General features: G+C 35.3%; 1 long non-coding RNA gene across 1 annotated transcript in view; it reads left to right on the forward strand.

Annotated features, from left to right (window-relative positions):
* LOC129241638 (uncharacterized) overlaps positions 1 to 13,247 on the forward strand; it is a 60,221-nt gene extending 46,974 nt beyond the window's left edge. The window contains exon 3 of the long non-coding RNA XR_008582148.1: positions 13,207 to 13,247. This is a non-coding gene — a long non-coding RNA (uncharacterized LOC129241638). The remainder of the gene's footprint in view (positions 1 to 13,206) is intronic.
* The last annotated feature ends 1,593 nt before the right edge of the window (positions 13,248 to 14,840 follow it).

Here is a 14,840-nt window from a genome sequence, read left to right on the forward strand (position 1 = left end):
GGCGACAACTTTGGATGAATGTGCTGGTGCGTTATCGGTAGCGGAAGCATTGAAGAAAACTCTGAAGGGTATCGATTACGAAAAATACTGTCGAAAATCCAATTTCATTTTGAAAAAAATGCATATCGTGCTTGCTTACACCTAAGTAAATTTTATAAGTAACTACGAATTGGCTACAACAGCATTTTTTCGATAATGCTCTCTCCAAAAATGTACTAAGCACCAATAGAAATCGCAGTCTATTGAAATCTCCATAGGTTGTCAAACAAAAACATCGTTTCTATTGTTATAAGCCAGACTACAGTATATAAGTATATCCTCTTCTTCTACGCTATTTTTGTCGAGTTTATATGTACAGGGTTGGCCATATTAAACTGACCCATGTGATTATTAAAAAAATATGGAAAAAGAAACATTTTTTTGTGGTTCATTGTGAAAAACATTTAATTTAGTTCAAGGAGATTCGTTTACATCACTTTTTGAATATGATATCGCGCAAGTGGTCGCCCTTAGCACGTATTTGGCTATGTACAGGGTTGGCCATCTTAAACTGGCCCATGTGATTATTAAAAAAATATGGAAAAAGAAACATTTTTTTGTGTTTCATTGTGAAAAACATTTAATTTAGTTCAAGGAGATTCGTTTACATCACTTTTTGAATATGATATCGCGCAAGTTGTCGCCCTTAGCTCGTATAGCGTAATGTGCCCGTTTTTCGGCGTTTTCCATAGTTTTGGCCAGCGTCTCGGCCGATATGGCGGCTATTTCCCGTCGGATATTGGCCTTAAGTGCGCCTAGTGTCTTTGGCTTGTTGACGTAAACCTTAGATTTCAAATTACAGTAAAAAGTTATAGGGTTACTCAATGGGTCAGTTTAATATGGCCAACCCTGTACATATACATGGCGTTTACGCCCGTTTTGGGTGTTTGACCGAGCTCCTCCTCCATTTTCATGGCAGAAATACACTCGGAGGTTTCCCATTGCTTGCCTCGACGAAAGCTATTAGAAAACACTTTTTCTATCCTTTTGCTGTTTCAATCACGGAGATTCGAACATACGCACTCCCGAAGGGTAGTCACGCACCAAATCCATTCGGCTACGGCGGGCGCATAAAATTTATGCACGTTTAATTTCAGAAATTTATTTTGCCAGCATCCCTCCCAACTCCTATTGTACCACCATTAATTAAATGTCAGCATGACCAAAAGATTGTGTTGTGACATCCAATCGAACTATCAAACCCCAACAAAATACTAATGAAGACCCAAACAAAAATGAGCATCTAAAACTGCTAGATTGAAATTTTGCTTATTTCAACATATTTTTTAGTTTATTAGCCTAATTCTAAAAGTTACGTAAATAAGGAACTAAATGGAAGCTGTGGAATTAATTGTTTGTTTTAGAAATATTGTTGAAAAAGGAAATAAATATGTATTTCATTGTGTCTATAACCCATGCGAATAAATCCTACAATAAAACTAAATAAGCATTGTAAATAAAGCATTTGCTTTGCACTCGATTCATGATGAGACTTGAGAGAAAAAATAAAATGTAAGCTCAGTAAAGGAGCCTACGATTTGTTGTCTTCATTTGCCTTGTATGTATGTATGTATGTGTGGATGTAGGTATATTTTATATACATACATATAAATAGGCAAACATATTTTCTGGATGTAACCATTTACTTCCATGCTGAAGGGAAGAAAATGAATCAAATTTCAAATTAGTTAAATATGAGGCGAAAAATTCAATTCACAAATGACACTAATCCATCCAACTGCCAAAATATTATATGTGTATAAGTCTCCTAAATGTGTGCTTTAATATTGACACTGAATTAAGGAGACGTGTTAAGCAGGGGTTTAATGCAAGCACAAAGGTAAAGGTGAATACCCTACAGAGAAAAATACTGGTTGTGAACTGGAATAATACCAGTTCTCTTTTCAACGCCACCAGTCCGTGTTCTATTTTTTCCATGCCATAAAGTGGATATGTCAACTGTTCATACTTGCATCAGCAAAATACCATTTAAAATACTAATTCGTACTAGTTGAATATGTTTCTAAAATAAAAAAGTTTTAGATCAGTTAAAATATAAAAATATTTTTATTCCATTCCAACGTTTTAAAATATTTTATTTCATGGTAAAAGTGTATACATAATTTGTTTTTTCTTAAATTTAAATGGTAGGTACATTAGTTGGTTCCAGGTACAGTAGTTGGTTTCAGGTACAGTTGTTGGTTTCAGGTACAGTAATTGGTCAAAAATTCAAAAATTGGTTCAAACTTAAACTATAAGTAAATTCTAAAAAAATTAAAAAAATAGTAATAAAGAAACAAAATTTAAGGTATACACTTCAGGGAGATGAATAAAATTAATGCTAGTTAAATTTCGGACTCATATTTTATGTGTTCGGTTGCTTCTTCTGCGATGGCTGTTTTATGGAAACATCGTGTTTTAACCAATATAAGTGCTTTTCTTAATTGCATTTCTGATTCAATGATTAAGCTTATTATAGATTCTGAAATAAAATATATTAATTAAAAATAATTAATCTTGATATTATGTAAAAGTTCATTATCCCAAAAAACTGCTTAGAAATGTTCATGTTTCTTGGGCTCTTTAATTTGTTTTCAAGATTTTTGCGAGGAGAATGTTTAGAAAGGTCCACCTGTCACCTCCAGGGGTTCGCTGGCCTCCCGCGTCTGCGACTCCCTTCGGGATTCCAATCCAACTCAGTTTTTCTGATGTTATGCAGGGGTTTATGCAATGTATGGCCAATCGACTACCATTTGCGACGTTGTACTTCGAGGAGGATGGATATTTGGATAGTAATAGCCCATAGAGCAGAGTTACTTATGGTTTTAGGGCAGAATAGAGTAGAGAACGATTAACAAAGGCTTGCAACGTTTGTAAGTCCCACGTGTTCAGGTGCCACGTCTCACAACCATATATGACCACCCATTTTACATTGGCGTCGAAAATCCGCAACTGGATATATGCGCTGATCTCCAGGCTTTATTCAGCATACCAAAGACAGAACCTCCTTTTGATAGCGATTGCGTCATGATTGAACCAATACTTTACAGTCTCTATAGTCTTGTCAACGAAAAAAATACCCACCATACCATTTTCTTTCATTTTAGAGTTTGTAGAGTTCGACCCTGTCGTAGAATTTTGCGGAACAAATACTCTCTAATCATTGCGACGTAAGACTCATCGTCTGACTTTAACAAACAAAAAATTAATTAGACTTGACTATTCTAGTCAATGATGAACTAGTATGATTTCTTATGCATCTTAACTAGAATGTTTTTATACTTGTTTATCTTTTCCCTGCAGGGTATGTATATGAAGAAAGGGACATAGGCAAAGACAAAAGTAAAGACACGCAAATATAAGGACAAAGAGGAAGGTAAAGAAAATAATAGAATTAAAGATAAGGATAAGGATAGAAATAAAAATAAAGATAAGGATAAAGGTAAAACAAAAGAACAGAATAGAAGTAGGAGACAAAAGTAGATGTAGAGGGAGGGATAGAGATATACATAACCAGACACTACAATAAAATAAAAAACACTAATTCCACTGTGAGCTGTTTTTGACTGAATTTTCGACCACGAGCGGTCCACCAGCAAAAAAAAATAAAAATAAATAATGGTCAAAAACAACGCAATTTTTAAACCTCTACAAGCTTGCCCTTTAATATATGAAACTTCATTTTCCTAAAAATTCTGATTGAAATGTGTAAAATGTTGATTAACAGTTGCTACTGTTTTTTTGCTTGCGCAAACTTTGAAACTTGGATCTACATATATGACTTTTGGAGGAGACAATGCACTATATTCTCATAAAAACATTGTCAAATTAAATGAGAAATAACTAAATTGTCAAAACTTGTTAATAGCTCCCTGTGCTATAGCTATTTAACTTAGCACCGATAATAGAACGTTTCTGTATCATCATAAAAATAATAATCGATGCCTTCTTCTTTTGAAGATGTCCTGTTTACTTTGTGAGCACCTTAAATTGTAGATGGTTTTATATTTATACACTTCTCGCTATATTTGTTGCCAATAATAATTCTTATCATGTATTGCTATTTTTAATATGTTTAATATATTTTATATTTTGTATTGTTTTTGTACTTATTGCTAAATGGCCTTTTAGTGCTAGAGTGTTGTAGTTTTACAGGCATTTAGTAAAACATTTTTTGTAGCTTTTACTCGCGAGCCTTTTTGTACTGTTGTTGTCACCTATTACTCACATTTAGTTTTGCTTTAGCGTTGACTTTACCATTCTGTTTTAAATTTTCTAACGTTGTATTTTTTCGTTTTTATGTATTTGTACTATTGATGTACATTCATACATACATACATATGTATATGACAGAGGTAATGTTTCGGTTGCATTTTTGCTGGCTCGTGCGATTTGTTTTTTATGTAATTTTTTTGTTGCTTTGTTGAATTTTTCTTGAGCTTTCTCCCTTTGCACCGTTAAAAATTCCTTTGTTTCATTGTTTTACTTTTGTTGTTGCTAAGTTTGATTGCTGATGATACGGTTATTGTTGTAATTTCGTTGTTGTTGTTGTTCTTACTGCATTTTTCTATTGTTACTGTCTTCATCGCCAGTGTTGTTGTTGTTTCTGTTGCCGCCATCTAGGTGTATGTTGTATGTATGCAGCTTTAATTCTTGGCTGTATGAAACTGATTTTGTTTTGTTTTGTTTCATTTTTAGTTTGCCGTCGTCGTCATTTTTGCTTTGTTTTCACAAATCTCCCTCAATTGTACCGTAGGTCTACTATATGTACATATATGTGTATGTATATATAGTACAGTAAATATATATATACATACCAGATGTGTGGATTGCTGCAAGCTGTCTCGTAGCTGCAATGAGAAGATTTCAGCATTTGAAGACAATAGCAAACAGGAAAGCCGCTTTACTCTAATGATGATAATAATAGATCATCCAACCCACCAACAGCTTATTCGGCGCGCCTTTCAGATCTCATCAATGCAGTTGCTTGACTGCAGCTTCATACAACTTATAATATGTATAGTCAACAATTTTAGCTGGAGATTTATCATGCACGCCGGTTGGTTGGCTTGGGCGCAGTGTTCCAGTTTCTAAGCTATCGATCTGATATTTTGTCATGGTCCTCAACTAATTATTAAGAAACTAAAAGTTCGATAAGGATTCGCTTTTAATGTTTTACTAAGGTTTATTTGATATCCTAAATTCAACTGGATTGTTTCAACATCGTTTTAAATATGAAATTCAAAAACTATTAAGTCACTGGACGAGCAAAGCGCGGCATTCGTTGCAAAGCCTTCTCTGCCATTATTAGTGGACACTGCAGGCAATATTTCGAGAGCTGGAGCATTTTCATCCATTCGCACGGTTTGACCTAGCCAGCGTACAATCAGCGTCAATCACAAACTTTTGTGATTATCCGAAGGATATCTACCCACGCATGAGACTTTGTTCGGCATTACTTCCTCGAAACTGTAATCCTAGGAGGTTGTCTGGAATTGAAAGTCATCTGTTTTTACTATGTTAATCAATATTAATGAGATCTATTAAATAATTATTATGAATTCTTAAGTAATGAGTTGTTACCTTATAGAAGTGGAGTTGGGCAAACAAATCTTCATTATGTGTGTCAATAAATAATGGGCTTTTCAGTAAGAGCGCTTCAACTTTTGAACTTTTTTGAATAAAACACAAACGGTTTGACTTTTTTAACTAATTTTTTTTTTTATTATCAAGTTTGAACATATACATTTAAGTATGAAATTCGATTTCTTTTGCATGACCACCGCGTGCACGTTTTACGAAGTCCAATCGTAGAATAAATCGGCCGAAATTCCAGCAATTTCGCGTTCAATATTGGCTCTGAGCTCACAAATCGTCGCCGGCTTGTTACTGTAGACCAATGACTTCACATAACCCCAAAACGGGACGGCTTGTTAAATGGACCGTAAAATGGCCGTAATGCTCTTAAAGTAGCAGCAACAGAACGATTATTTTCATAAAAAATTTGCACGATTTGCAATCGTTGCTCAAGTGTGTAGCGTTCCATGATGAAATGTATACTAATGAAGTTTACAAATGACAAGCGAAAAATAAAAAAATATTGCGTCGTTCGCCCTCCCTATCGGAAAAAAGTTGAAGCGCACCTATTGAACAACCCTATATATTGAAGTCTCTTGTCAATCTCAAAGACTGTGATGCTTCAATGGTAAGATGGATGCACAACACACAGTTCACAGTTCAGAACGACCTTTTCCCTTGCTATGAATAACCCGCGAAAACTCACAAACAGGTCGAAGAAGAAGATATCTCAATAGTAGCTGAATGTGCCAGCATTCCTTATTTCAATAAACCCCTTAATTCGAACAATGAAAAATATTTTAGAAAAATTCGCAGAAACTAAGCAAATAACAAATAATGAGTGTAGATTTTGAAAACGTTGCATACATAGGAAGGTTAAAGCTTTCATAGGGCCGAAAAAGTTGAAAAGCCCATCCCTGTATTTAAAGCTTATGTTAGGAGTTAGTTTAGTTTTCTTCTATTTAGTCTGAAAATATTATAGGCTTGAAACATTTGGAACATATTTTAACAGCTGTCAACGCTTGCCCTAACTTCTGTCCAAGTTTTCAACAATAAACCAAAAACGGTCGAATCACTATTCTATTACATATAATTAGTGTATTACAGGGTCCGGAACTCGAAGTGTAACCAATTAAAAAGGCCATAAATTTAGTTTGAAAAAATACTTTTATTCAATTCAAAGTAAGAACTGTGTGAAAATAATACAATATTAAGAATCAATTTACTTTTGCTCGATATTACAACCTTTTGCCTTGACTATGGCCTTGAGACGGTACAGAAACGAATCGCAAGCGGCCCACTCGCGGCAATGTCTTTCTTCAGCGCCTCGAGATTGGTGAATTTTTTTCGTGTCGCTTTCTTACTTTTTGAATCATTTCACGTGACGTTGCAGTCTTTTGATGACCCTCTCCATGGCGGCCGCCGTAGCCGAATGGGTTGGTGCGCGACTACCATTCGGAATTCACAGAGCGAGAGAACGTCGGTTCGAATCTCGGTGAAAACACCAAAATTAAGAAAAACTTTTTTCTAATAGAGATCGCTCCTCGGCAGGCAATGGCAAACCTCCGAGTGTATTTCTGCCATGAAAAAGCTCTTCATAAAAATATCTGCCGTTCGGAATCGGCTTGAAACTGTAGGTACTTCCATTTGTGGAACAACATCAAGGCGCCCACCACAAATAGGAGGAGGAGCTCGGCCAAACACCCAAAAAGGGTGTACGCGCCAATTATATATATATATATATATATATCTATGACCTTTCGCGCTGCTACCAGTATCATTGTAACGAGTAATGGTGTAATAAACAAACAACTTTATTTACTTTAAGGGGCGCGAGCTCACGAACAATCGCTGGTTGTTATTTTCCAGCCAAATATAAACACACTATTACGTTTGAAGTCCATTACTGATTTTCTTTTTCCGCGGTTACTCTCGGCAAAATGCTTCTGCGCGCTTATAAGCAATGCTCTATACCAGGGGTCTTCAAACTTTAAAGCCTTAGGGCAGGGGGTTTCGCAACTTTGAAACCCTAAGGCCATACTAATTTTTTCCGAATGTTCCAACGGCCAAAACAATTTTAATTTTTCTATACTACGTCATATCTATTTCAACTATCCACAACAGGTGGCATATTTAGGAAATTTTTTATTGTTTTTTTTTCTTCTGCAGACAGCAGAAATAAATTTATGAATGAGGGATGTCAAGAAAGTTCAAGTTCTTAAATAATTTTAGGCAAAATATTTTTATTTTTCTTGATTTTCTGCCATCCAAAATCCGACAATGGGACAGGGGTTACAGGGGGTAGGCGTAAGGGAATCATCAAAATTCATCTTTGTTGGAATTTTATAAGAGTCTTCCACTGGCACAGTTTGATAATTTGCATAAGTTTGCTCGTGGATTGTTTTCTGTTTTTGGTACTACGTACTTGTGTGAGAAAACGTTTTCCAAGAGGAAATACACAAAGAATGTTTACAGATCTAAATTAACCGATGAGCATCTTAAATCTCTTTTACTAATTGCTACAAGTAAAATCAATCCACAAATACATAAATCTCATTAGTATTTTTTTCTTTTATTACTGAGACAAATTTCAATTAATTAGTTTTTAGTTATTACATAATATGCTTAGGTACTTGATATTTCTGTCGTGCAAGTAAATAAAATTGAGTAATTACCATTGTCTTTTCAAAATTATAATATATATAATATATAAAATTATAACAGCAATAGTAACAACAGTAAAATTTTAGCTGTCGGGGGCCATATTGATGACACTAGTCTTAAGCTGTTACGGATGGATGCCACTAGCGGGCCGAATTTGGCTCGCGGGCCGTAGTTTGGAGACTCCTGCTCTAGACTGTCACTCAGCCAACTAACAGACAGCTGATGTGTATGAGCTGCGCGAGCGGTTTGAAGTTGGTTATACTTCGAGTGCCGGACCCTGTAGTAAGAGAAAATGTAGAAATAACTGAATAAGAGTATATTGAAGAGAAACAATCTGATGTACGTATTTCTGCAGAAGTGGAGAAACCATTGTATCGCCCATACATTCGACCAAGATCTGAAAACATATGTAATTTCCCATATTCCTCGTTTGAGATTTACCCCTTGTGCAGCTGAGTCTGAAATTGCATGTTGTATGTATGTGTTTATTCCCGAATCAATGCTTGAGAGGATCCTGTGACTACGAGCGTGCAAATTAGTCTACAACAAACCTCAGAAATGTTTGTCCGAATGGGTTGGAGCGTGACTACCATTTGGCGTACGTGGATTCGAGTCCACATGCATGAAAAACCCAAATGAAGAAAATGTGTTTTCTAATAGCGGTCGTCCCTCGGCAGACAATGGCAAACCTCCAGCTGTATTTCTGCCATTAATAAGCTCCTCATAAAAATATCTGCCGTCTGGAATCGGCTTCCATTTGGGAACAGCAACAAGACGCACACCACAAATACGAGGAGGAGCTCGGCACACCCAAAAAAGATGTAGGCGCCAATTATATAGGTATACATATATACATAAGCTGTAACCCAATAGGAATGTGCTTGAAAGTTTTGGTTCAAGTCGTTTACTCACTGGTTGAAAGCTTGATAAAAAATGAAAAATTAGATTATTTTCGTCGCCGTTGTGATTTTCGTGGATATATCCCAAATAAACCGGCAAAATATGGGATACAAATTTATGCACAATTTTTTTAAATTTTATATTTGGAAATATATGTCAATATCCAGCCACAAGGTCCTTTCTCGGTGAGCAATAAACTTTTCGACATTGTTAATTGAGTAAAAAAGCCGATTTCAAAAACAAACCGGAAATCTTCCTACAATAACTTCTCTATAAGTTGCCCACTAATACTACATTTGATAAAGTATCATAAAGTGACATCAGTTGGTACGGTACGGAAGAACAAAGTTCAGGTATCGCTAAAGCTCATAAAAAGACGTAATGTGGTGAGCCAACTTCAACTTTGGATTTTAAATAAAATAAAATAAGATTGCGTTGGCTATGCTCAACTAACTGTTGATCAGCACAAACCGGAAATGATCACATTTTACAACTAGACAAAGGGAGGAGTCGATGGTGTCGATGAGCTCTGCGCTATCTACCACGTATCAAGAAGTGGTAAATGTTTGCTATTAGCAGAATTTTATGCAATTTCGAATATGGCAGCTATAAGAGCGACCATAATTTATAAACTAACATGAATAAGGAAAATGTTAAACAAAGGGAATTCATAGACAAGAGATATCCACCTCACGACGAGAATTCGCAAAAGGAAAGCAGCACACCTGGAGGAAAGTTAGGCCGAGGGACCAGAAAGGTTCCAAATGCAATTAAAAGTTGTCAGCAGCGCCCCCGGAAGAACGGAATAACCACACGTGATTGTATATTTATATTGCGGAAAATATCTTTGGATGCAGTACGCAAAAATTTGCGAAACTTACGTTTTTAATGAAATATGTCTTTTCGAATATAAAAAAGAACATTTCTCAGCGTTCAACTATTTTCAAATACTTGCAGTTACATTTCTAAAGCCAATTACTAAAGTCTTTATACAACTTCTTATTAAAAACATTGCAGAACTGAAAGGACTTTATTTTGTACTGATTGTAGTTAGTATCAAAAAAACCATGTTGACGCTGTCAAAAAAAAATTTGTTCATTGTCGAAATCATTTGTCAAATATCAAATATCTACATAAATTGAAATTTAACAGAGCTGCCGTATTAGAAGTATTTATCTATCACTCTAATTTTTTATGAAGTGATAACTTTAGTTTTATGCAGTCCTTGAAGTGCGGTTTTTACAAAATATGAGAAAGGTGTATATAAGGGGTTAAATACAGTTAGAATTTTCAAAAAATCGATTTTATTTTAATTGGTTTTTTCTTAATGTAGGTACATATATTTAAGAATACACACAAACAATTTAATATCGTTCCGGTGAATATTTTCGAAGTTACACGTAAATTTGAAAAAAAAATGTTATCCTATTTAAAGTGCTTTTCAAACTTTAAACGTGACCAACATTACTCGAAAACGGCTAAACCGATTAGCCTCAAGTTTTAACACGAGCTTCTTAAATATATTTTTTAGTAATTAATCGAAGATTTTTTCTCATCGATTAATATTTTTTTTTATAAATTTTGGTCTAAAATTGATTTTTTTTTAGAAGCCGCCATTTTGTCAAACAAATTTATTTTGCTTATTCCCTCGATTAATTATTAGATTTAACATTACTTTAATGAAATCCTAATTTCAGAGGATCCAGTTCAGAGATATAGTGGTCACGGCAAAACGTATTTTTTGAGAGGAGCTCCCGGAGATCAGCTGTAGCTCCTTTCCAAATAAATATTTTTACTAATACTAAGTGTTAAAATACAGTTAAAAGATAACATTAATATGTCTACAAATTTTTAGATCAATAAATTTCAAATTTTTCTCAGAAAAAATTCGGGAATATTCGCTTTTTTTCTTTCGGCCTTCTAACTGTATATAACCCTTTAATGAGCTATGTCCTATCAGACTTTTACGCTCATATATCTTTTACGCGTACATTTATGGGAATAAGAACAGCTGGTAAGATTTTGTGAACTTGCGACAAGGTTGTATAAAATGTTTTTCTAGTACATGTATGTATCTACGAGGGTCATTTGAAAAGTTTGTGCAAAAATAACAACAATATTTTTGACACTTTTTTTTTATTATACACTTAATTTTTTATTTATTATACACTTCGTCCAACGCTCTTTCAGTTTGTAGATTACTTCCGATTTGCCCAAGTCTGAAAAAAGTAGCCATTCGATTCCGCAATCACCTCATCGTTTGAATAAAATCTTTTTCCCGCCAGTAATTTCTTCAAATTGGGGAACAAATAGTGGTCGGAGGGATCCGAGCGAGCCAAGTCTGAAGAATCCCCCATATGAAACGAGTTGGAACCCTATTTCTATTAATTTTGCTACCACAACTGCAAAGCAATATACCGATCTGGTTGAAACTTTGTGTGTGTTCTTCCAAGAGGTGCTGCTAAGTAAATATAAACTCGATACGCGCCAGTAGTGCCATCTATTTGACTTGGCACGGACTTTTCAAGCGACCCTAGTATATACATATATATACATTCTCTCAGGAAAGTACCGGGAGTTCTTCAATAAAACGCAAAATAATTGTTTAATCATCAAAATTTATTTTGTCGCCTTTAAAATAGGTTCCATTCGAAGCAATACACATATGCCCACGATTAGTCCAGTCATCAAAGCACCTTTTAAACGCGTTTGAAGAGATCTTCTTCAGCTCCTTCAGCGAATTCTCCTTAATGGCCTCTATCGACTGAAAGCGGCATAGGCGGAGTGCCGATTTATGTTTTAGGAAAAGGAGAAAGTCACAGAGTGCTAAATCCGGTGAATACGGAGGTCGTTCAATGATATTTGTCGAGTTTTTGGTCAAAAAAGTGTTCACAATATGAGTCTTGTGAGACTGTGCGTTATCATGGTGCAAGATCCATGAGATTTCTTTCCACAAATTGGGCCGTTTTCTACGCACATGCTCTCTCAAACGTTGCATAACTTCCAAATAATATTCTTTATTATCCGCAGACCCATTTGGAACGAATTCCGAGTGCACAACACCATGATAATCAAGGAAAACGAGCGGAGTGACTTTCACTTTTGACCGACTTTGACGTGGTTTTTTGGGTCTCGGCTCATGTGGATTGCGCCATTCAGCCGCCTGTTGGATGGTTTGCATGTCAAACTCAATTAACCACGTCTTATTTCCTGTTATAATGCGATGATGCGCTGGGTCCGAATTCATTTGCTCAAGCACACTTTCAGCCACCTTCCGATGAATTTTTTGAAAGAAATTCAACTCTCTTGGAACGAGTCGAGCAGCCTCGCGTCTCATGCCCAACTGATGGTGTAAAATGTTGCGAATTGATTCGTGAGACAAGCTAACGTCTCGAACTACCTCCCTCAAACTTAAATGATAGTTTACCACCACCATTTTCTAGAATTTTTCAAATTTTTCATCCGTTAAAGGGCGACCAGATCGGGACAAATCTTCCACGACTTCTCGGCCCTCTGCAAAAGTCTTATACCACTCGTAGACCCGTGTTTTTGATAAAACACACTCGCCATAGGCCATAGTGAAAATCACAGAGCACACCTGCGGATGACTGATATAATTAATTGCCAAAAACAAGCTAATTGACAGATCACGACAGTTATATCAACATTCCAGCAAAAAAATTTTAGACATATGTATGTACATATGTGTATCGCGCGCTTTTTTAATGAACAATTCCCGATATTTTTTTGATAGAATGTATATTTGCAAAATATATTATATTTAATAACGGCATAGGTTTTGGACTGAAATCCATATTTAAAAAGTCATATAAAAACCAGTGTTTTTACGATTGCTTCAAGCCTAAATAGGTATAGTATAGTTGTAGTATATATGTACAATATATGAAAATGTTAATATTATATAATGTATATACATATAAACAGCCGTGTCCACTCTACATATGTTAGTCAAATTTTCTAACCAAAATTTAATTAAGTTCCTCTTCTTTCTCCGTTTCATTGCAGGAAAATGTTTATCGGCGGATTAAGTTGGCAAACCAGCCCAGGTGAGTGCGACAAATTGTTGCGTTTGTAATTGCATAAGCATTCGTATGTGCAAGCACATAAATAAAAGATCGAGAAATCAAGGGGCGAGCGTGAAGAATTTATGTATGCGCATATACACCTACATATCTCCCTGAACATAATAATAAGTGCAGTTGCAACGATTTAATGCAATAGCAACAAATAATTTGCAGTTGTAAAATTTAATTATGAGTGGATGTGGATGTGTTTGTGAAAATATGTAAGTTTGTAAATAGGTATGCTTGTTTGGGATTTGTTTGTATCTGTGATGCGACTTGGTTGCATTGCAAATCAACGACCCGCGACGACCCAAATCGCTTAATTACGCAAATGCTGCTAAGTAAGCAATGTTGCAAATAGCTATCTGCAACTGCTTTGAAACAGTGGCAAATCTGCACAAGTACGAGTACGTCGCTCAAAAGCAAACGCTAATGCCTTTACTGGTGCATTTGATTCTATGCATTGGTCGTGTGTGTGTATGTGCATGTCTACAATAGAGAGTGTCTTTTGCAAATTAGCTGATTTCTCCTGCAACAATTAACACAAGCCTCTGAAGTTACGATAGAATGGGGGTTTTGTTGTTTTTGTTTCTTCCTCTATCTTCTTCCCTATTCCTAATACCTTCGTTATTTCTTAGCTTCTTAAAAAGAGCTGCTTGTGGAAATGCTGTCAATATCTGCTTTTTGCAGGTGCCAGTTACATACATACATTCCATTCGGGGTGTGCAGTTGTATTTTGGGTGCGTACACGCCTCCGCTTGGCATGATGAACAGGGTGTTTTACTTATTAATGCAAATACAAACATACATACATACTTTCGCACACATAAATATTATATTATATATACACAAACTGTGGAGTTTTGACAAAACCACTTAAATCGACTTATTTCTTATTTGGACCTATTCTTATTATCTACCTACCAAAACTAAACTGCGGGGTTTTAATTTTTGTCATTTAGGTCATAAATAGGGACCGATAGCTGTTGCTTAACAATCAGTATTAATACAACTTTTTTTTAAATATAATAATACAATATATTTTTCATAAAAGATCAACATTCATTTATCTAAAAGCAAGAACTGCTGTAATCAAATAACGTTTTTTTCGTCGAAAGTTTACAGGTGCACTTATAGTTACATGCATGTGTATATACATATGTACTTATACATAGCATATGGTAAGGCATAGTGAGAATAATTTTGAGCTGAAAAAAGCGGCTTTAGTGAGAGTGTTGCATGTGCAGTTTGTTGATGGAAAACATATCTTGGAGTTAACAAGTGGCGGTTGCCGTTCCGTTGCAAATTAAATTTTAACGTTTTTCTGCTTTGATGCTCCAGTTGTTTTTACCATATTTTTGCGCTTTTTAGTGTGATTGCATTCGTTATGCAACAGTTGCATGCTGTGTAAAGATATTTAGCTAGATATCTTGGAGTATAGATACTCGTAGGTGCATATGTATGTAGTATTTTCCCTACAAATAGCTAATTTAAGTTTTCATTCAGTTTACAGCGGTAATTGTTCAATAATAATACTGTGTGACAGTGAAAATATACTTTCTTCGAAATATCTGC

Source organism: Anastrepha obliqua, chromosome 3, assembly GCF_027943255.1.
Source record: "Anastrepha obliqua isolate idAnaObli1 chromosome 3, idAnaObli1_1.0, whole genome shotgun sequence".
NCBI lineage: Eukaryota > Metazoa > Arthropoda > Insecta > Diptera > Tephritidae > Anastrepha > Anastrepha obliqua.